This window comes from Trichechus manatus, unplaced genomic scaffold, assembly GCF_000243295.1.
Source record: "Trichechus manatus latirostris isolate Lorelei unplaced genomic scaffold, TriManLat1.0 scaffold00016, whole genome shotgun sequence".
NCBI lineage: Eukaryota > Metazoa > Chordata > Mammalia > Sirenia > Trichechidae > Trichechus > Trichechus manatus.
The window spans coordinates 9,111,386-9,118,707 of NW_004443952.1; positions in this window are offsets into that span (position 1 = coordinate 9,111,386).

A 7,322-nucleotide genomic window follows, 5' to 3' on the forward strand; every position below is an offset into this window, starting at 1 on the left:
CAACACTTTAAAGAGGTCTTTTGCAGCAGATTTGCACACTGCAGTGCATCGTTTGATTTCTTGACTGCTGCTTCCGTGGGTGTTAATTGTGGATCCAAGTAAAATGAAATCCTTGACAACTTCAATCTTTTCTCCATTTATCATGATGTTGCTTATTGGTCCAGTTGTGAGGATTTGTCTTTTCTTTACATTGAGGTGTAGTCCATGCTGAAGGCTGTGGTCTTTGATCTTCATCGGTAAGTGCTTCAAGTCCTCTTCACTTTCAGCAAGCAAAGTTGTGTCATCTGTATAACACAGGATTTTAATGATTCTTCCTCTAATCCCGATGCTGTTCTTCTTCATATAGTCCAGTTTCTCAGAGTATTTGCTCAGCATACAGATTGAATAGGTATGGTGAAAGATACAACCCTGATGCACACCTTTCCTGACTTTAAACCACGCAGTATCCCCTCGTTCTGTCCAAACAACTTCCTCTTGATCTATGTATAGGTTCCTTATGAGCACCATTAAGTGTTCTGGAATTCCTATTCTTCGCAATGTTATCCATAATTTGTTATGATCCACCCAGTCGAATACCTTTGCATAGTCAATAAAACACTGGTAAACATCTTTCTGGTATTCCCTGCTTTCAGCCAGGATCCATCTGACATCAGCAATGATATCCCTGGTTCCACGTCCTCTTCTGAATCTGGCCTGAATTTCTGGCAGTTCCCTGTCAATATACTGCTGCAGCCGCTTTTGAATGATCTTCTGCAAAATTTTACTTCTGTGTGATAGTAATGATGTTGTTCAATAATTTCTGTATTCGGTTGGATCACCTTTCTTGGGAATAGGCATAAATATAGATCTCTACTGGTCAGTTGGCCAGGTAGCTGTCTTCCAAATTTCTTGGTGTAGACGAGTGAGCACTTCCAGCACTGCATCTGCTTGTTGAAACATCTCAATTGATATTCTGTCAATTCAAAAGCTGTTGAAGCAGTACATTGACAGGGAACTGCCAGAAATTGAAGCCAGATTCAAAAGAGGATGTGGAATGAGTGATATCACTGCTGATGTTAGATGGATCTTGACTGAAAGCAGAGAATACCAGAAAGATGTTTACCAGTGTTTTATTGACTATGCAAAGGCATTGGACTATGTGGATCATAAGAAATTATGGATAATATTGCAGAGAATGGGAATTCCAGAACTCTTAATTGTGCTCATGAGGAACCTATACTTAGACCAAGAGGGAGTCGTTTGAACACTGCAAGGGGATACTGCATGTGTTAAAATCAAGAAAGGTGTGCGTCAGGGTTGCATCCTTTCACTATACCTTTTCAACCTGTATGCTGAGCAAATAGCCAAGAAGCTGGATGTCTTAGTCATCTAGTGCGCTGTAACAGAAATACCACAAGTGGATAGCTTTAACAAAGAGAAGTTTATTCTCTCACAGTCCAGTAGGCTACAAGTCCAAATTGAGGGCATCAGCTCCAGGGGAACGCTTTCTTCATTGGCTCTGGAGGAAGGTCCGTGTCATCAATCTTCCCTTGGTCTGGGAGCTTCTCTGCACAGGAACCTCAGGTCCAAAGGACCCGCTCTGCTCCCGGCACTGCTTTCTTGGTGGTATGAGGTTCCCATGTGTCTCTGCTCACTTCTCTCTTTTATATCTCAAAAGAGATTGGCTTAAGACACTATCCAATCTTGTATACCTCTTCAGTATAACTGCCGCTAATCCATTTTATTACATCATAGTGATAGAGTTTACAACACATAAGGAAATCAAATCAGATTACAAAATGGTACACAATCATACAATGCTGGGAATCATGACCCAGCCAAGTTGACAGATATTTTAGGGGGACACGATTCAATCCATGACACTGGACGATATGAATAAGAACGGGGCATCAGGATTGGAGGAAGACTCATTAAAAACCTACAATATGGAGATGACACAACCTTGCTTGCTGAAAGCAAAGAAGACTTGAAGCACTTACTAATGAAGGGCAAGAACTATAGCCTTCAGTATGGATTACACCTCAACATAAAACAAAAATTCTCACAACTGGACCAATAAGCAATATTGTGATAAATGGAGAATATACTGAAGTTGTCAAGGATTTCATTTTACTTGGATCCACAGTCAACGCCCATGGAGGAAGAAGTCAGGAAATTAAATGATGTATTGCAGTGGACAAATCTGCTGCAAAAGACCTCTTTACAGTGTGAAAAAGCAAAGATGTCACTTTGAGGACTAAGATGCACCTGACGCAAGCCATGATATTTTAAGTCGCCTCCTATGCATGCAAAATCTGGACAATGAATAAGGAAGACTAAGAAGAATTGATGCATTTGAATTATGGTGTTGGCAAACAATATTGAATATACCATGGACTGCCAGAAAAAAGGACAAGGCTGTCTTAGAAGAATCACAGCCAGAGTGCTCCTTGGAAGCGAAGATGGCAAGACTTTGCCTCACATACTTTGGATGTGTTATCAGGAGGGACCAGTCCCTGGAGAAGGACATCATGCTTGAAGTGTAGGGTCAGCAAAAAAGAGAAGGACCTTCAAGGAGATGGATTAACACAGTGGCTGCAACAGTGGACTCAAACATAATGATTGTGAGGATGGCACAGGACCAGGCAGTGTTTTCTTCTATTGTACGTAGGGTAAACCGAGAGTCTGGAGGGCAGGGCCATTGCCTAAATGGTCTCAGAGAATAGAGGATTATTTTCAAGGCTTGAGAGCTAGTGTAATGTGTTCTGATGACTTGCTTGGTGCCTGTCATCCCTTCTTTCCCTCCAGTTTCTCCCTTTATAATGCAAATGTCTACCTTGTGCCTTTTCCACCATTGTGCTTTAGAAGGAAATACTTGGTATGAAGAGGAATTTTGCCCCAGGATGGAATTTGGACTTGGAGTTAAGATTTTTGGGATGATATGATAGGGTGAAAGTGTTTTACATGTGGCAAGGACATGAATTTTTTTTAATTGTGCTTTAAGTGAAAGTTTACAGTTCAAGTCAGTTTCTCATACAAAACTTTATGCACACATTGCTATGTGACCCTAACTATGTGACAGCACACTCGTTCCCACCCTGGATTTCCTGTGTCCATTTAACCAGCTCCCATCCCTTTTTGCCTTCTCATCTCCTTTCTTGACAGGAGCTGCCCATTTAGTTTCATGTATCTACTTAAACTAAGAAGCACTCTCTTCATGAGTATCATTTTATGTCCCACAGTTTAGACTAATCTTTGTTGAGCTGGCTTTGGGAATGGTTTCAGTTCTGGGCTAACAAAGAGTCCGGGGGCCATGTCTTCCGGGGTCCCTCCAGTCTCAGACCATTAAGTATGGCCTTTTTACTAGAATTTGAGTTCTGCACCCCACTTTTTTCCTGCTCCGTCGGGGACTCTCTGTTGTATTCCCTGTCAGGGAGGTCATTGGTGGCAGCTGGGCACCATCTAGTTCTTCTGGTCTCAGGATAATGAAGGCTCTGGTTTATGTGGCCCTTTCTGTCTCTTGGGCTAATATTTTCCTTGTGTCTTTGGTGTTATTCATTCTCCTTTGCTCCAGGTGGGTTATGACCAATCGATGTATCTTAGATGGCTGCTTGCTAGCTTTTAAGACCCCAGATGCCACTCACCAAAGTGGGATGCTGTCATGGATTGCCTTGTGTCCCCCAAAAATATCTCTCAGCGTGGCTGGGTCATGATTCCCAGTATTGTATGATTGTGTTATCTGATGTGATTTCCTTATGTGTTGTAAACTCTATCACTATGATGAGATTATATGTGATCTCCTTATGTGTTGTAAATTCTATCACTGTGATGAGGTTATGCTGATGAGGTTGACAAGGTTAGTGTCTTTATGCAATCTGTTTTGAGATATAAAAGAGAGAGACAAGCAGAGACATATGGGAACCTCATACCACCAAGAAAGCAGTGCCGGGAGCAGAGCGTGTCCTTTGGACCTGAGGTTCCTGCGCTGAGATGCTCCCAGACCAAAGGAAGACTGATGCATCACAAGGACTTTCCTCCAGTGCTGACAGAGAGAGAAAGCTTCCTCCTGGAGCTGATGCCCTGAATTTGGACTTGTAGCTTAATGGGCTGTGAGAGAATAAACTTCTCTTTACTATATCCATCCACTTGTAGTATTTCTTTTAGAGCAGCATTAGATGACTAAGATAGATGCAAAACATTTTCTTAATAAACTTTGTTATGCCAGTGGACTTAGATGTCCCCTGAAACCATGGTCCCCAGCACCCTGCCCGTGGTACTCTGTCCGTCAAAGTGTTTGGTTGTATTCAGGAAACTTCTTAGCTTTGGTTTAGTCCAGTTGTGCTGACTTCCCCTGTAGTGTGTGTTAGGACATGAATTTGGGAGGGACAAAGTGTGGAATGTCATGGATTGAATTGTGTCCTCCCAAAATGTATGTCAATTTGGCTGTGATTCCCAGTATTGTGTGGTTGTCCACCAATTTGTGATCTGATGTGTTGTAAATCCTAACCTCTATGATGTTAATGAGGCAGGATTAGAGGCAGTTATGTTAATAAAACAGGATTCAATCTACAGTATTAGGTTGTATCTTGAGTCAATCTCTTCCGAGATATAAGAGAGAATTGAGCAGAGAGGGACCTTATACCACTGAGAAAGAAGTGCTGGGAGCAGATCACGACCTTTGAACCTGGGGTTCCTGCACTGAGAAGCTCCTAGACCAGGGAAGATTGATGATAACGACCCTTCTCCAGAACTGACAGAGAGAGAAACCCTTCCCCTGGAGCTAGTGCCCTGAATTTGGACTTGTAGACTCCTAGACTGTGAGAGAATAAATTTCTGTTTGTTAAAGCCATCCACTTGTGGTCTTTCTGTTATAGCAGCACTAGAAAACTAAGACAAAGTATATATTTGTTGGAGCAGTGAAGTTAACAGGATGGCCCCACAAAACATTGTGAATATAATTAACGGCACTAAACTATACCCTTAAAAATGGTTAAAATGGCAAATTTTAGGTTCCTTATATTTTACCACCAAAAAAAAAAAAGAAAAAAAAAAAAGAGGGTGGTCACAGACAAAGCACTATTTAAGGGGATTTGCTGATATATAGGATTACTAGCAATGAACCATATTAAAAAGTATGTCTAATTAACTTTACTCAATAATTAAAAAGCCCAATGACATGATTTCCTTCCATGCCACTCCATTTCAGAACAAGACTCAATCAGCTACTGACTAACACACAAAATGGCCATTCAAAACTGGTGAGAGGATCTACAACTTCAGTGGAATTAAGAGAAAAGATCAAACAAAAAAAAGGAAAGGAGCACAGGTGAATTCATCAGGTTAGCTAGGGTATGTGGCAAGGGAGAAGGCTTCAGGAATGTAGGCTGTGGCCACCCTTTATTAATTTCACTGCCCCATCAGTTATGTGCTTCATTTCTGACAGATGAGTACAGATTTCTCAGTATTTCTTAGTGATAATGAGCATGAAGGGGCTGCAAATGACCTCATCCAACTCCCTCAGTCACTGATGTGAAAACTAGGGTCCTATGGAAATAGTTTTTTCCAATATCCAAAGGCCTTTTAGGTAGCAACTTCACATTTTAGTGAACAGGACCCAGAATTCCTGCCTCACAATATTTTCATTTTCCCTAAAGCTTTGAAACCATTCGGAGAATGCAGAGACAGGAAAGAAATCTTTAGAAAACTTCGGTAGAAAGAGTCTGCTCGCAGTATCTGATCAGGACCCTCATGTGCCTAGAAATGACCTTGAGTTGCCAAGGGAGTTTAGAGGCTGCCACCTCCAAAGTCAGTCCAGCTAGGCTTTTTGAAGACTGGGTGTAAGGTATGAGGTCTTCAAATTCCAACCAAGGCCAATGTATGAGGAGATTTTTGTTGGCTGTTGTTAGTTGCCATTGAGTTTATTCTAACTCATGGTGACCCCATGTGTGCAGAATAGAACTGCTCTTTAGGAGGGCTTCAAACTGGAACCCCTGCTGAGAATCTGCATTTCTAACAAGTTCCCAGACAATGCAAATGCTGCTGGTTAGGGACCAATTAGAGCAGTGATTCTCAAAATCTATTAGACATAAGACTCACCTGGGGATCTTCTTAAAATGTAGATCCTGATTCAGTATATCTGGGGAGGAAAGGCAAATTCTCAGCAGGGGCTTGAACCAGAACAAACCAGTTCCAAGCCCTGATCCATAGAATTTTCAAGCCTGTGATTACTCAGAAGCAGATAGCCAGGCCTGTCTTTTGAGATTCCTCTGAGTGGGTTTGAACTGCTAATCTTTTGGCCAATAGTTGAGGGCTTAACCATTTGTACCATTCAGGGACTATTGTTGGCTGTTGTTGTTCTTGTTAGGTGCCACTGAGTCAACTTTGACTCACAGCGACCCCATGTAACAGAGTAGGCTATAATCTTTACAGGAGCATATCGCTAGGTCTTTCTCCCATGTAGTTGCCGGCTGGGTTTGAACCACCAACCTTGGTTGGCAGCCGAGTGCTTAACTGTTGTGCAACTAGGGCTCCTTTTGTTGGCTCAAAAAAAAAAAGAAAAACAAAACCCACTGCCATTGAGCCAATTCCAACTCATAGTGACCCTGCAGGACAGAGTAGAACTGCCCCACAGGGTTTCCAAGGAGTGGCTGGTGGATTCGAACTGCCAACCTTTCAGTTAGCAGCAATTTAATTTTGGTTCTGGCCTCATCCCTTCCCATTTCTGACCCTCAGTTTCCTTAATTTGTAAAACACAGATTAAATGCTCCTAACGTTGTAATTCTCAGAGATGTCAGAATTAGCTAAATCACTTAATAACATAATCGTCTTGGAGAGTGAAAGATAAGGAGTAAAAAACACTGAGTAAATTTTTTTAATTTTTTAGTTTTTATTATTGTGTTTTTAGTGAAAGTTTACAGTTCAAGTTAGTCTCTCATACAAAAATTTATACATACATTGTTTTGTGACCTTACTTGCTTGCCCTATACTGTGACAGCACACTCTTCCTTTCTACCCGATTTCCCGTGTCTATTCAGCCAGCTCCGGACCCTCTCTGCCTTCTCATCTCGCCTCTGGACAGGAGCTGCCCATTTAGTCTCATGTATCTACTTGAGCTAAGAAGCACACTCTGCACAAGTATCATTTTATGTCCGATAGTCCAGTCTAATCTTTGTCTGAAGAGTTGGCCTCAGGAATGGTTTTAGTTTTGGGCTAACAGAGAGCCCAGGGGCCACATCTTCCAGGGTCCCTCCAGTCTAAATCAAACCATTAAGTCTGGTCTTTTTACTAGAATTTGAGTTCTGCACCCCACTTTTCTCCTGCTCCATCAGGGACTCTCTGTTGTG